Here is a 6873-nt window from a genome sequence, read left to right on the forward strand (position 1 = left end):
TTCTAACTGGGGTTATAGGTTGGACCTTGATTAGCTCAGATTGGGGTATGTTGGTTGTAGTTATCTCCTATAGTTTTTGGTTCAGTATCCAGATAATGTTCAATTCAGGTTCGCTTGACCAAGTGTTCAGTATATCAGTTATTCAGATTATTTCAGTACATGTTTATCCTTGGTCTTGCATTTAATTCTTATGTTCATGCATTCATTCTTAGTACCTTTACGTATATCAGCTAGGTTCCATCTTACAACTAGTACATTCAAAGTACTGATTGCATACTCTCTTTTGTGCTATGTTGTCTTATAAAATAAGTTTGGACTCTCAGTTTCCAGATCGTACTTAGTTCATCCGTGTTACACTCAGTTGCAGCATTGGTGAGTCCTCATTAATCAAGGACTAGTTACTATATTAGTTATTCATCCCAGTATTTTTAGTTCTTGCTATTTTAATTAGTCAGAGTTAGTTTGGGGCTTGTCTCAACAACTCATCAAGTTTAGAGGCTTTTAAATAGTCAATCAGTTACACATGTTTTTAATGATGTATTTCAGTATTTGCAACTTGTGCCAGATCATGGGTTAGGTTGAGATCACTTGTGACCTTAAGCACCATGTTACGACTAGAGGGTAGTCTCAGATCGTGGCATAAAGGCTGATGAACTATTGAAAATACAAGGCAAGACTTGTTGCGAAAGGATTTAGACAAAAAAAAAGTCCTTGATTATTTTGACATATACTTTCCAATAACAAGAATAATGTCCACTTGGATATTAGTTGCTTTACATAAGGTATATGGCTTTGAAATCCATTAAATGGAAGTGAAAACAGCTTTCTTAAATGGAGAATTGGAGAAAGAAATTAGCATGTTATAATCTGAGGGTTTTATGGTTCTTCTTAAAGAAAGAAAGTGTGCAAAGTTGGTAAGTGTCTTTATGGACTAAAACAAGCAACCCAAACAGTGGCATACAAAGTTTGATGAAACCATGTTGGCAAATGATTTCATAATAAACGAATATGATAAATGTGTTTTACATTATAGACACTCCAAATCACAAAGTCATTATTTTTTTATATGTGGATGACATATTGATCATCAATAGAGATATTTCTGACATAAATGCTACCAAATAAATGCTTGAGATCAAGTTTGATATGAAAGACCTTGGAGTTGTTCATGTAATCTTATGCATAAGAATTCATAGAACTCTATAAGGGTTTGAATTGTCATTGTCTCATTGCATTAAAAAGATACTTGACAAATTTAAGTATTTGGATTTCAATATTGCTAAGTCTTCGCTAGATGTGAACTTTGCACTGTAAAAGAATAAAGGTGAAAGTAACTTATAGTTGGACTACGTAAGAATGTTTGGAAGTTTGATGTAATCATGAATTGTACGCAGCCAGACATAGTATGTGACATTAGTAAATTGAGCTGGTATACAAGTAATCCCTCTTAAATTCATTGGATGGCTATGAAAAGAGTCATAGGGTATCTAAAACATACTCAAGTAAAACATCCTATGATTTGGCCCTTAGAATTTTTCCTAGAATTTAGTTCTCCGAACCTAATACGACTCATGGGTACGAGATGTATATTGGGGTACGAGTGGTATATACCTATCGTATACTAACCAATGTTGATTGGTGAGATGGATGGGCTACTGGAATGATATAACTTAAGGGATATGAGATGTATGGTTGGATACAAGTCGTATCTGGTACTCGTATAGGGGATAATATTCAAGTCTCTTGGTATTCCATTCTGCCAAGGGTATGGATGGGAGGTACGGATTATATGTTGTGGATACGACTTGGTTAGATGAGTCGTATAATAGACAGTGTTGGGTACAAGGGTTGAGGCTAGGATACGAGTGGTGGGTACCACTCATATAGGAAGGGTATGACTCGTAATGGTCAGTCGTATCCCTCTAATGAGATTTTTATGCAACTTAAGTGGGGGTATTCTGGACATTTTCCTACTTACCTTAATGAGACCCCATGACCTCTAACTAACTTCTAAGAGTATTTACCTATAATTCTATTCGTTAACACTTAGAAACTATTCCTAAACACTCTAAAATCTTCTCAAGAGCTTTAGGGCAAGAAAGCAAGGGTTTCATCTTGAGGACTAACTTGGGGCTTGCTTTGGTGATTTCTTTCAGTCAATTCCTTGGTATAAGGCATGTTCTCTTCCCTCATTGTTAGTTCCAACAAAAGTCATTATTATGTTATTGGTTTTTCATGATTTCATTATTGTATGGTTTGTGTTTTCAAATATGATTTGGGGGTTTTGTTTATAAATACTTGGTTATGGTTTCTCATGGTTTTAATTATGTTTTTATATGCATTAATGGTGGTTTTAGATAATTGGAATACATGGAATGGTTATTGGTAATTGGAATTGGTTTTGGTTATATACTATGCCCCCAATATGTTTGACAAAAAGCTTATAAAGATATGTTCATTGCATTGATTACCTATAAATGGAACTCTTACTTGTTTTAAACTTGGTAAAAAATTTATGCATGGTTTAAATGGTTTGGAAAGGCAAATGGATAAATGGTTATGCTTGTTGGGTACAGAATCCCCCAAGAGGTTTAACATGGTAAATGGAAGGCACTTGAAAGTCCCCTTAATCTATAAATGGTTGGCTATGGATTGTACTTGAAAGTATGGTTGGTATGATGATACCACTACTAAATGAACTTGGTTAATAAGTGGTAAATATATTGGTTGGTTATTTGGAAATGGTTTTTATTGGGCATTAAAGGGGGATGTGCAGCTAAGCCATGGAAGGTGGAGGTCCAGAGGGTACTGAAACTGGAAACTCATATTTATAGATATTAGGTTTGGTCTTGGTGATCGTGTACTTGATGTCACACCTTATATTGAGGATGTACAAGTCATCCCATGGGATAATTCACTGATCATGTGGCTATACGCACTGGGGCCCCTTCAGCAGGGGGAGCTGAACCCATATTGCCCATGGGTATCTAAGGACAGCAAAGCTACATAGCCCAGGTAAAGGTTTTAAATGTATGCTAAAATCAGATCCCTTTCCCAACACATACATATATATGTATGATTGTATGCTTTATGGATGGTTTTTCTTGGTTTATAAATGGCATTATTTTATCCCTATCTTGAATTCATGCTAGCGATCTCTCGCTAACCTGTCTACTAGAGGTTGTCTACCCATGCTATGCCAGAACCAGCTGTTCTCCTCCTCCTTTCTAGAATTAAGATTTTGGTATCAGTATTTGGACTAAAGTAGTGAGCATCCATCTTTTAAGAAGGCTCCATTTCATGTTATGGACATCTTTAGATACTTTTATTTTAATTTGGATATTGGTTTTGGCCATGGTTGGGGCCATGTCCCAATTGGATATTTTTACTCTTTTGGATAAAGGCTTTGTGGTACTTCTGAGGATTGGTATATGCGGGATCGATATTGGTGTCGACCTTGGCATTGGAAGAAGCTGGGAGGCTAGCATCATTGGATGATATTGTTGATTGTTCCATCTATTATATTTTGGGATTGATTATCATTATATGTTTTAAAATCTATTTGGTTATAGCCTAGTTTATATCATTTAGCTTGGTTTGGTATGGTTGGATGGTTGGCTTGTTATAGTGGTTAGGTTGGGTAACAGGGGGCGATCCCTGATCCTGGTTCGACTTAGGATGCCTATTATGACTAGGCCCTGGTTTGGGTCATGTCAAGTTGGTATCAGAGCCAGGTTCATGGTTTAATGGGAGTCCATAAATCCATGTCGAGTAGAGTTTCCTTTGGGGGGGTGTAGCGCACCACACTTATATAGGAGAGACTGCAAGACATTTAGAAATATTTTACTTTCTTGGTATTCTATTTTTAAGCTTGGAGTCTGAGTCTTGGAATTTTCTCTAATCCTTGTTTATTCATATTTCATATCATGCCTCGTAAATCTGGAAAACAAAGAAATTCTTTTGTTACGTCCGACGATAGGTGTATATCTTTAATCTCAGAGTCCTATTCTGGATGGTACTAGAGTTCCTCTTAATCCTACCAGTTCTCCTCAGGTCCCTCGGGGAAATGTGACAAATGCAAAATTTTGTTAATCTATTCATGTTATTACTAAGTTATTGCTCAAGCTGAGAGGGATATATCTGGTGGGTTATCGGTTGAGGCCATAAGGGTAGGCCAATTTATGAAGATGGGTCCTCCTACTTTTACTGGAGTGAAGGTGTAAAAGAATCCATAGGTTTTCTTGGATAAAATAAATAAGATATTTTGAGTTATGAAGGCTACTAATGTAGAGAGGGTAAACTTTGCAGCTTATAAGTTCAAAGATATTGCTTATCAATGGTATAAGGAGTGGGATAGAGATAGGGGTGATATAGATAAATTCGATTTGTGGGAGGCATTTTCTAATGCCTTCTTAGATTGTTTATTTCCTCAAGAGTTTGAGGGAAGCTAAGATGGAAGAGTTTGTGAATCTCAAGAAAGGGAGAATGACTGTCAAGGAATATGCCTTGAAGTTCCATCAGCTATCAAGGTATGCTCCTGATTTGGTGGCTGACATATGGGCGAGAATAAGGAAATTAGCTTTTGGGTTGAATAGAGATTTAATATTGGAAAGCAAAACTGCTTTGCTTATTAAGGATATAGATATTTCTCGGTTGACTATCCATATATAGTAGTAGAGGATGAGAAGAGGAGGCAGGTGGAGTTTAGGGATAGGCAGGGAAAGAGGAGTAGATTTTCTAATCAGAGAGGTGCAAGTCCCAGAGTGGTCAGAATAGGGGTAAGTGGCAGAAAAAGAAGTGGGAGAGTTCAGGCTACTTCTCTACTGCTAGTGCTCCTTACCCGAGGCAGTTGGAAGACAGGCTTCATTAAGGTGGTAATAATTTTGGGCACAGAGTGCCCAATCTCAATTGAGCGAAGGTCAGTCAATTTCTTTATTCCCTTCTTATCGATTTTGTAGTCAACCCCATTGGGGTTATTGTGAATAAAAGAGGGGCAAATGCTTCAAGTGTAGCTATCCAGGTCATCGGCTTAGGGATTAATCAATTAATAAGGTCACTACGAGCGCAAATAAGGTTCCTATAGCGTCATCTTTTGCTCTTACACCTGGTAGTATTTTGTCTGCTTCTTTTACTACTCCTGGCTCGAGTGTTGGTCAGAATAGGTTGTATGTTTGGTGACCCGACAAGAATCCAAGGCATCACCTGATGTCGTTACTGGTACGTTATAGCTCTTTTCTAATGATGTGTATTATTTTCTTGATTTGAGTTCCACTCATCCTTATATGACTCCTCATGTGATTGTATGTGGATTCTTTTATTTATTTTAACCCCAGTAAGACTCAGTTATTACTAGAAGGGTCTATAAGGGGTATGTGGTATCTGTTAGTGACAAGCAGACCCTGGTAAATCTGTTTGAATTGGAGATGGTGAATTTTGATGTTATCTTAGGTATGGATTGGTTACACTCCTGTTATGTGTTGTTAGATTGTCGAACCCAGAATGTTATCATTAAGCTTCCTGGTGAACCGGTTATAGAATGGGAGAATGGTTCTCTAGCTCCTAGGGGGAGATTTATTTCTTATATTAGAGCTTGGAGGTTAATCTCAAAGGGGTATCTTTATTACTTAGTTTGGGCTAAATATTCTAGCTCAAAAGGTCCTTCTTTACAGTCAGTTCAAGTGTTCAATGAGTTTCTAAAGGTCTTTTTGGATGATCTTCCTTGTGTTTCTCTGGATAGGGAAATAGAGTTTGGTATTGATTTGTTTCCAGACACTCGTCCAATATCTATTCCTCCTTATAGAATGGCTCCGGTTGAGTTGAGGAATCTCAAGAAGCAACTTAAGGATCTTCTGCATAAGCGGTTTATTCATCCTAGTATGTCTCTGTAGGGTACACGGGTGTTGTTTGTGCACAAGAAGGATAGTTCCCTTTGGATGTGAATTGACTCCAGGTAGTTGAATAAGGAAATGGTCAAGAACAAGTATCCTCTCCTAGGGATAGATAATTTGTTTGATCAGTTGCAAGGTCCCAAGTTTTTATCTAATATAGACCTTCGGTCTGGGTACCATCAGCTTAAATTTAGGGAGGTGGATATCCCTAAGATGGCTTTTCATACTCGGTATGGGCATTTTGAGTTCTTGGTGATGTCATTTGGATTGACTAATGACCCAGCGATGTTCATGGATCTGTATACTGAGTTTTTAGGCAGTATTTGGATATTTTTGTCATTGTATTTATTGATGACATTCTGGTTTATTCAAAGAGTGAGGTGGATCATGCTAATTACTCCCGTGTGGTGTTGTAGAATTTAAAAGAACAACGGTTGTATGACAAGTTCTCTAAGTATGAGTTTTGGTTGAACATTGTGACTTTTTTAAGTCATATTATTTTTAGTGAGGGGATAATGGTGGATCCTCAAAAGGTTGTTATGGTAAGGAGGTGGCCTAGACCCACGACTCCATCCGACATTTAGAGCTTCTTGGATTTAGCTGGGTATTATAGGCAGTTTGTGGCAAGCTTCTCGTTGATAGATAATTCTTTGACTAAGTTAACTCAAAAGAAGGTCAAGTTTTCTTGGTCAGATGCTTGTGAGGGTAATTTTCAGAAGTTGAAGGATAGTTAACCTTGGCTCCAATTCTGACTTTTCTGGAAGGCAATAATGGGTTTGGTTTTTATTGTGATGCATCTCGGGTTGGGCTTGGTTATTTTTTATGCAGCATGGGAAGGTGATTCCCTATGCTTCCAAGCAGTTGAAGGTGCATGAGAGGAACTATCCTACTCATGATTTGGAGCTATTGGAGGTTGTGTTTTCTTTAAAAACCTGGCGGCATTACTTGTATGGTGTTCCATGCATATCTTTTCTGATCATAAGAG

Source organism: Capsicum annuum, chromosome 3 (assembly GCF_002878395.1).
Source record: "Capsicum annuum cultivar UCD-10X-F1 chromosome 3, UCD10Xv1.1, whole genome shotgun sequence".
In the NCBI taxonomy this organism is placed as follows: Eukaryota; Viridiplantae; Streptophyta; class Magnoliopsida; order Solanales; family Solanaceae; genus Capsicum; species Capsicum annuum.